At 52.5% G+C, this 7427-nt stretch overlaps 1 pseudogene; it reads left to right on the forward strand.

Moving 5' to 3' along the window:
- The first annotated feature begins 687 nt into the window (after positions 1 to 687).
- Positions 688 to 4844, forward strand: LOC149354068 (uncharacterized; annotated as a pseudogene).
- Positions 4845 to 7427: the final 2583 nt, after the last annotated feature.

A 7427-nucleotide genomic window follows, 5' to 3' on the forward strand; every position in this document is an offset into this window, starting at 1 on the left:
CGTTTCCCCTACACCGAGTGTGAACGCGCGTTCGTAATGCGCGGGAACGCCGCTCATGGACATTCCGGCGTCTGCGCTACGGTGATGGCATCGTTCCCCCCTCTCCCAGCGCGTGACGGCGGTGTGATCTCTCGGGAGTGAGTGAGTGCGTGTGTGTCTGTGATTGGTGCCAGTGAGAACTTCCTTCCCCTGCAGGCCCGGCCCCCATCTAGGGACCCTAGGGAAGGGAACTCTTAAAAAACCCCGGCAGCGGCACGGCCGAAGAGCTCTTTGTAATCATGGTCTTCTGATGAGTTGTCGTGATGCAGCGTTTCTGCAGCTCACTTGTAAATATGTCAATTACTGTATAAAGTCCTCCTTCATTGTCTTTTTCCAGCAGCCTCGTCTCAGACGTCCCTCATTCTCTCTCCGGCACACGACCATGCTACCTCGTCCGTAACAAACAGGTGACAGCGGTGGGGTGCTGCTACCTCGTCCGTAACAAACTGGTGGCAGCGGTGGGATGCGAAACATCGGACGCCAGCGGAGAGTTGCGGACAACGGGACGCTGAGCAGCAGAACGGCTAGTCGGGGGCAGTGCAACAGCCCTTTGTGATGAATTGGTTGCCTGCAGCGGACCGACTGCGCTGGATTCTTGGCTGCGAGGTTTGGTGAGTGCGGGACTTTCTTCAGCTGAGTTTTGCCAGACTTTTGTTAGTGTCAGGAACAGAGCTGGTAATTGGGTGGTCGTTGCTGCTGGGTTAGTTGCAGCAAGACAATAGCGGGCAGTAGAGCAGCAGCACTCGGAGCAGCCATGGATTTGAAGACGCTGCGCAAACCAAAGTTACTGGAGCTTGTGAAAGAGTTGGGTCTGGAGGTATCAGACAAACTCAGAAAACCAGAACTGCTGAAGGCTATTCTTGCGTTAGAGGCTGAAGATGACGAGCTTGCGGAATGCCTTGAGACCATTGAGGAGAGGGAATTGGCAAAAAGAGAACAAGAGGAACTTGAACGTAAAGAAAAACAAGAGAAAGAGGAACTTGAACGAAAAGAAAAACAAGAGAAAGAGGAATTTGAACGTAAAGAAAAACAAGAGAAAGAGGAACGCGAGTGTCAATACGCTTTGGAAATGAAGCGTCTCGACATAGAGATGGAACGCGCTCGTAGGTCAAGTCAGGCATACGGTGCAGGAGAGCGGGTATCGTACAAAATGACTGACTTAATGCGGTCGTTTCAGACTGGAGACGACATTGGTTTCTTCCTTGTTCACTTCGAGCGAACGTGCGAGCAGCAGGGGTTTTCTCGGGAAACGTGGCCACGGCGTTTGCTCACTTTGTTGCCCGCTGAGGCGGCCGACGTAATCGCTCGCGTGCAGAAAGAGGAGGCGGAGGATTACGATCTTGTGAAATCGAGTCTGCTTAAAAAGTACAGGCTGTCAGCAGAAGCGTTCCGTCGGAAGTTTCGCGAAACTGAGAAAGACAAAAACGAGTCATATCCGGATTTCGCCTACAAGCTTATGTCAAACATGCAGGAATGGCTTAAAGAAGAGAAAGCGTTTGGCAATCACGAGAAAGATCTGCAGTGTTTCGGGCTGGAGCAATTTTAGAGACGATTACCGGAAAACGTGCGGTACTGGGTCTTGGACAGGCCAGACGTTAGTACCGTGGCGAGAGCCGCTGAGCTAGCAGAGGAGTTTGTGACTCGTCGGGCTCGCGGAGCCAGGGACGGTCAAAGGGGTGAATTCGGCTCGAAGTTTGAGAGGCCGAAGTTCACGCCCATCAGACCAAAGGAGGGCAAATGTGGTGCGGATGCGAGTAAAAATGATCCGACCGAGCGCACAGAGACGGCGGCTGCCGACAACGAACGCAGGAAGAGGTTGCAAGGCAAACGCGCGTGTGTTATACTTGCCAGAAGCCGGGACACTTTTCGGCGCAGTGTCCCGAAGCGAAAACTAAGCTCGTATTTTTGTCAGTATGCAGTAATGACGAGAACATGAAGCTTCTGGAGCCGTACATGCGAGACCTCGTCGTGAACGGGAAAGAGTGCCTAGTGCTTCGTGATTCCGCGGCGACGATGGATGTGGTTCACTTCTCTTTCGTAGAACCCGATATGTTCACGGGCGAGTGCGCATGGATCAAGCAAGCCGTGGAAGCACATAACGTGTGTCTGCCCGTAGCAAAAGTGCGTATTGAAGGACCTTTCGGCGCACTTGAGACAGAGGCCGCGGTGTCATCTATGCTCCCCCCTCAGTATCCGTACCTATTTTCAAACAGGTCCGATCACCTCCTGCGCGAAAAGGGACTCGTGTTTGGTGAGGGTAGCGTTCAGGCCTTGACCAGATCGAGAGCTCGGGAGCTTGCTGCAAAGGCGGTAGTTGCGGAGGCGACGTTGCCGAACAGGGAGAAGGGGTCGGAGGTACAGCCCACTGAGGTTCAGAGCATATCCGCACAGGGCAGAAGGGAGCCTGAACCATTGAAGGCATCGGATAAGCTAGAGAGAATCCCGGACCCGGGAACACTAGAGGAGCTATCGGCAGACCTGCTCATAGCGCCGACGTCAGATGGACTTGATAGGTTGTTAAAAGTCCGCAGTTCTGATCTGATAGCCGAGCAAAAAAATGACCGCAGCCTAGAGAATATCCGCTGCAATGTGAGAGAAGGGATCGCACAGAAAAGGTACGTTTTGTAGAAAGAAGAGGTGTCCTGTACCGGAGGTATCTAGACCTTAGGGGAGTAGAGTTCGATCAGCTGGTCGTTCCTCAGTGCTACCGTCAGGATCTGTTGCGCCTGTCGCATGGAGGTTCGTGGTCCGGGCACCTAGGAGTTAAAAAGACTAAGAACCGTCTGCTGCAAGAATACTATTGGCCGGGGTGTTTTCGTGACGCAGAGCAGTTCGTAAGGACTTGTGACACCTGTCAGCGTGTGGGAAAACCGGGGGACAAGGCGCGAGCGCCGTTGAAGTTGGTGCCTATCATTACGGAGCCCTTTAGACGGCTCGTTATTGACATAGTGGGACCCCTGCCGGTAACAACCTCAGGGCACAAACACATTTTGACTGTGATCTGCCCAGCGACCAAGTTCCCCGAGGCAGCCCCGCTTAAAGAACTCAGCTCGGTTGAGGTTGTTAATGCACTACTGTCCATATTCGCGCGGGCTGGTTTTCCTGCGGAAATTCAGTCAGATCAGGGCACGGTGTTTACAAGCGCTGTGACCACGGCCTTTCTGGAAAGGTGTGGGATAAAGCTTTTACATAGCTCCGTGTACCATCCTCAGTCGAATTCCGTTGAAAAGCTCCACTCCGTCATGAAGCGTGTGTTGAGAGCATTGTGTTTTGAGAGTAAAACAGACTGGGAGCTGTGCCTGCCTGCAGCGATGTTTGCATTAAGAACCGCGCCCCATGAGGCTACCGGCTTTTTGCCAGCGGAGCTTGTGTACGGTCGCACTTTGCGATCTCCGCTCCGCATGCTTCGAGAATCGTGGGAAGGCCGGGGTGATGACCCAGTCGTGGTGGAGTACGTGCTTGGGTTACTCGAACGGTTAAAAAGGGCACAGGAGTTGTCAGGTGAAGCAATGTCCAAAGCGCAGCAGAGGGCCAAAATTTATTATGATCGGACAGCTAGGGCCCGTAGTTTTGAGGTTGGCGATGAGGTATTGATTTTACGCACATCGCTGAAAAACAAGCTCGATGTGCATTGGGAGGGTCCGGCACAGATTGTGAAAAAATTATCAGACGTTAATTACGTGGTGAAGCTACCAGGAAAGCGTAAAGTCCAGCAGGTTTATCACTGTAATCTGCTCAAACCATATAGACAAAGGGAAGCAGTGGTGTGTATGATGGTAAACGCTCCCGAAGAGCTTCCGGTCGAGCTCCCGGGATTGGGTTCAGTGACGAACAGGGAAGGCACTGAACAAGTAATTAGTGACTTGATATCGAAAGCACCGCTGTCGCCTGAGCAGAAAGCCGAGTTGCACGAGCTCCTGCGAGAGTTTCGTCGTCTGTTCTCTGATAGGCCTGGTAGGACTTCCGTGCTTACTCATGACATTGAACTTTCCCCGGCAGAGCCAGTACGGTCCAAGGCGTACCGGGTGCCGCCGCGCCAGGGCGAGATTATGGAAGCTGAGGTAAAGAAAATGCTGGAGCTGGATGTTGTTGAGGCTTGTGAGAGTGATTATACCTCCCCTTTGATTTTAGTCGAGGTACCGGGCAAGGACCCTCGCCCTTGCGTCGATTACCGCAAGCTTAATTCCATCACTAAGGATCAAATTTATCCGATCCCAAACATCGAGGAGCGCATCGAGAAGGTTAGTAACGCTCAGTTTATCTCCACACTAGATCTGGTCAGGGGTTACTGGCAGGTTCCCCTTACAGAGCAGGCTAGTAGATACGCGGCGTTCGTTTCACCTATGGGAACATTCCGTCCTAAAGTTTTGAGTTTCGGTTTGAAGAATGCGCCGTACTGCTTTTCTAGCCTCATGGACAAAGTGTTGCGAGGGCAGGAAATGTTCGCTTTGCCGTATTTAGACGACGTTGCCATATTCTCCGCATCCTGGCCTGAGCATAAGGCCCACTTGCGTGCGGTTCTAACCCGCCTGCGCGACGCGAGCTTGACGGTCAAGGCTCCCAAGAGCCAGTTGGCACAGGCCGAGGTTGTCTACCTCGGTCACGTGATTGGTCAGGGCCGTCGCCGCCCTTCTGAAATAAAGGTTGCCGCGATACGAGAGTTCCCGCAGCCGCGCACGAAGACTGATATCAGGTCTTTCTTGGGTGTCGCCGGCTACTATCAGAGGTACATTCCCAGGTATTCTGATATCGCGAGTCCCCTGACGGATGCTCTCAGAAAAACAGAGCCACAAACAGTCGTCTAGGACGAAGAGAAAGAAAAGGCCTTTAGCACCCTAAAGAGCGCTCTAACAAGTCAGCCCGTGCTACGATCCCCTGACTACACTAAACGTTTCGTGGTTCAGTGCGATGCTAGCGAACGCGGCATGGGCGTTGTTTTGTGCCAAAAGGAAAATGGAGAAGAGGAGCACCCTGTCCTGTATGCTAGTCGTAAACTGACCAGTCGTGAGCAGGCGTACAGCGCCACCGAGAAAGAGTGCGCGTGTCTCGTATGGGCCGTTCAGAAATTGTCGTGCTACCTTGCCGGCTCGAGGTTTATCATAGAGACGGATCATTGCCCTCTCCAGTGGCTGCAAACAACCTCTTCCAAAAATGGCTGCCTCCTGCGCTGGAGCCTCGCATTGCAACAATATTCTTTTGAGGTGCGCTACAAAAAGGGTAGTCTCAACGGTAACGCCGATGGCTTAAGTCGAGGTCCCTAGCGAAAGAGTCAGCATCATAGTTGCGGTTTGCTGGTCTTTTTCTTCCTGATGTAGGATTTTGAACCAATTGGTTTTGTTTATTGTTTTAAATTGAGATGTGCTTTGTGGTGTAATGTGCCGATTTGTGGGCATTTTCTCAGTGCCGCGGAACTACTCCCAGGGATTAATTGGCTTTCTAAGGAGGAAAGAGCCTGGCATTGCTTAGTGGGGATTGTGTCGTGCTTGCGGACTGAGCGGTTGGGTTTTCGGCGTGGTTCTAACGCTAGCGGAGCACGAGTCACTTTGCAGTGCCCTTTGGGAACCTACACCTGCAAAGGAAGACTTCGGGGTGCGCTGAGCTCCAGAACCGCCGAGAGAGAACCGACTCCGGTTGAGACCAACCTCAAGCGACATCCCTCCGGACAGCGGATGCTGTCCCCTGTCCATCGGGATCTCCTTCCCCCGGCGGGGCAGTCTGTTACGTCTCGCCTTCGTCCTGGGGAAGACAACGACATGGCAGCAGCGAAACGCCGACAAACCCCGAGACGCGCGTTGGGTGAGCGCCTGGATTGCCACGGAAGCCGCGTCCGTCTGCCCGGTTGAGCGAGCGTTTCCCCTACACCGAGTGTGAACGCGCGTTCGTAATGCGCGGGAACGCCGCTCATGGACATTCCGGCGTCTGCGCTACGGTGATGGCATCGTTCCCCCCTCTCCCAGCGCGTGACGGCGGTGTGATCTCTCGGGAGTGAGTGAGTGCGTGTGTGTCTGTGATTGGTGCCAGTGAGAACTTCCTTCCCCTGCAGGCCCGGCCCCCATCTAGGGACCCTAGGGAAGGGAACTCTTAAAAAACCCCGGCAGCGGCACGGCCGAAGAGCTCTTTGTCATCATGGTCTTCTGATGAGTTGTCGTGATGCAGCGTTCCTGCAGCTCACTTGTAAATATGTCAATTACTGTATAAAGTCCTCCTTCATTGTCTTTTTCCAGCAGCCTCAGACGTCCCTCATTCTCTCTCCGGCACACGACCATGCTACCTCGTCCGTAACAAACAGGTGGCAGCGGTGGGGTGCTGCTACCTCGTCCGTAACACAGTACACGGTATGCTAAAGGTGTCTATTAGCCAGCAAAGTCACACGCAAGCAACATGCAATGCCGTTGGTAAACTAACCACTGCTTTCGTTCTTTTCCGAAAGAGGTTTACGGCCATCGGGGGTCAAAGTAATGTTGAGCGTGTCGAAGCGCGGCTCCGTCACAAGGCAAGACGTTGGCAGGCGTGAAGGCAGGGGCCCTAGAATGATAACAGAGAACCAGTCAATGACTGTGGCACAAGACAAAACAAATCGCGTATTTCTGACTGCGGTCAACAGTTATTCTGCCCACAAATGAACTGCGCAGAGGCCGACAACCGGGCTAGACTCACAAACAAAAGAAAGTTATCGATTATTCTCATTAGTCTATAAGAGGCATCAGAAGACAATAGTTAGCAGTTGAAATCAAGCAAGTTTAATAGACGAGTAGAAATCTGGGCCATTTTATACATGGTGAAGAAGCCTGTAAAGCAGGGCATTGACGTTGTGTTTTCTGCCTCCTTACAAGCTTTCTGGCTTATGCGCGCCCATCTCAAGAGGCAAGTGAAGAAATTCTGTTTGACGCAGCATGAGAACCTGTTCACGCCATGTGACACGCGCGTGGTATGTAAGTTCCCGCTTACGTGCGAAGGTTTACATCGGCCAAACAGGCCGATATATCAATAATCGGCTGCGTGCACATGAATACCACAAGTCCTTGGGTTCTGCTAATAATGGAGCGAATTTGCTCCGCGATTGCAGGATGTGTGATTGCTACCCTCTGCTCGGGTAGCAATTCTTGGCAAGGGTAGGGGCATAGAGAAGCGCGACATTCTAGAAGCATTCTTCGTCGGTATGCATGACGATAACTGTATCTGTACCACTTCAGTGCACTTGCTTGGAAAAGAATTCGCCTTCTCAGATAGCCGGTGATAGATACGTTGCTTATATTCCCTTTGTTATTTCCGGAATGTGGCCATAATTGTGCCAGGCATGCCCATGCTAACCTTACTAGGGGAGGGGGGGTGGGGTTGCTGTTTTCATTAAAGCACATTTGCTAGTCCAGTCGTTCTGATCTACGTCT

Source organism: Amblyomma mixtum, chromosome 3, assembly GCF_055824585.1.
Source record: "Amblyomma mixtum isolate Tamu chromosome 3, ASM5582458v1, whole genome shotgun sequence".
Classification (NCBI taxonomy): Eukaryota; Metazoa; Arthropoda; class Arachnida; order Ixodida; family Ixodidae; genus Amblyomma; species Amblyomma mixtum.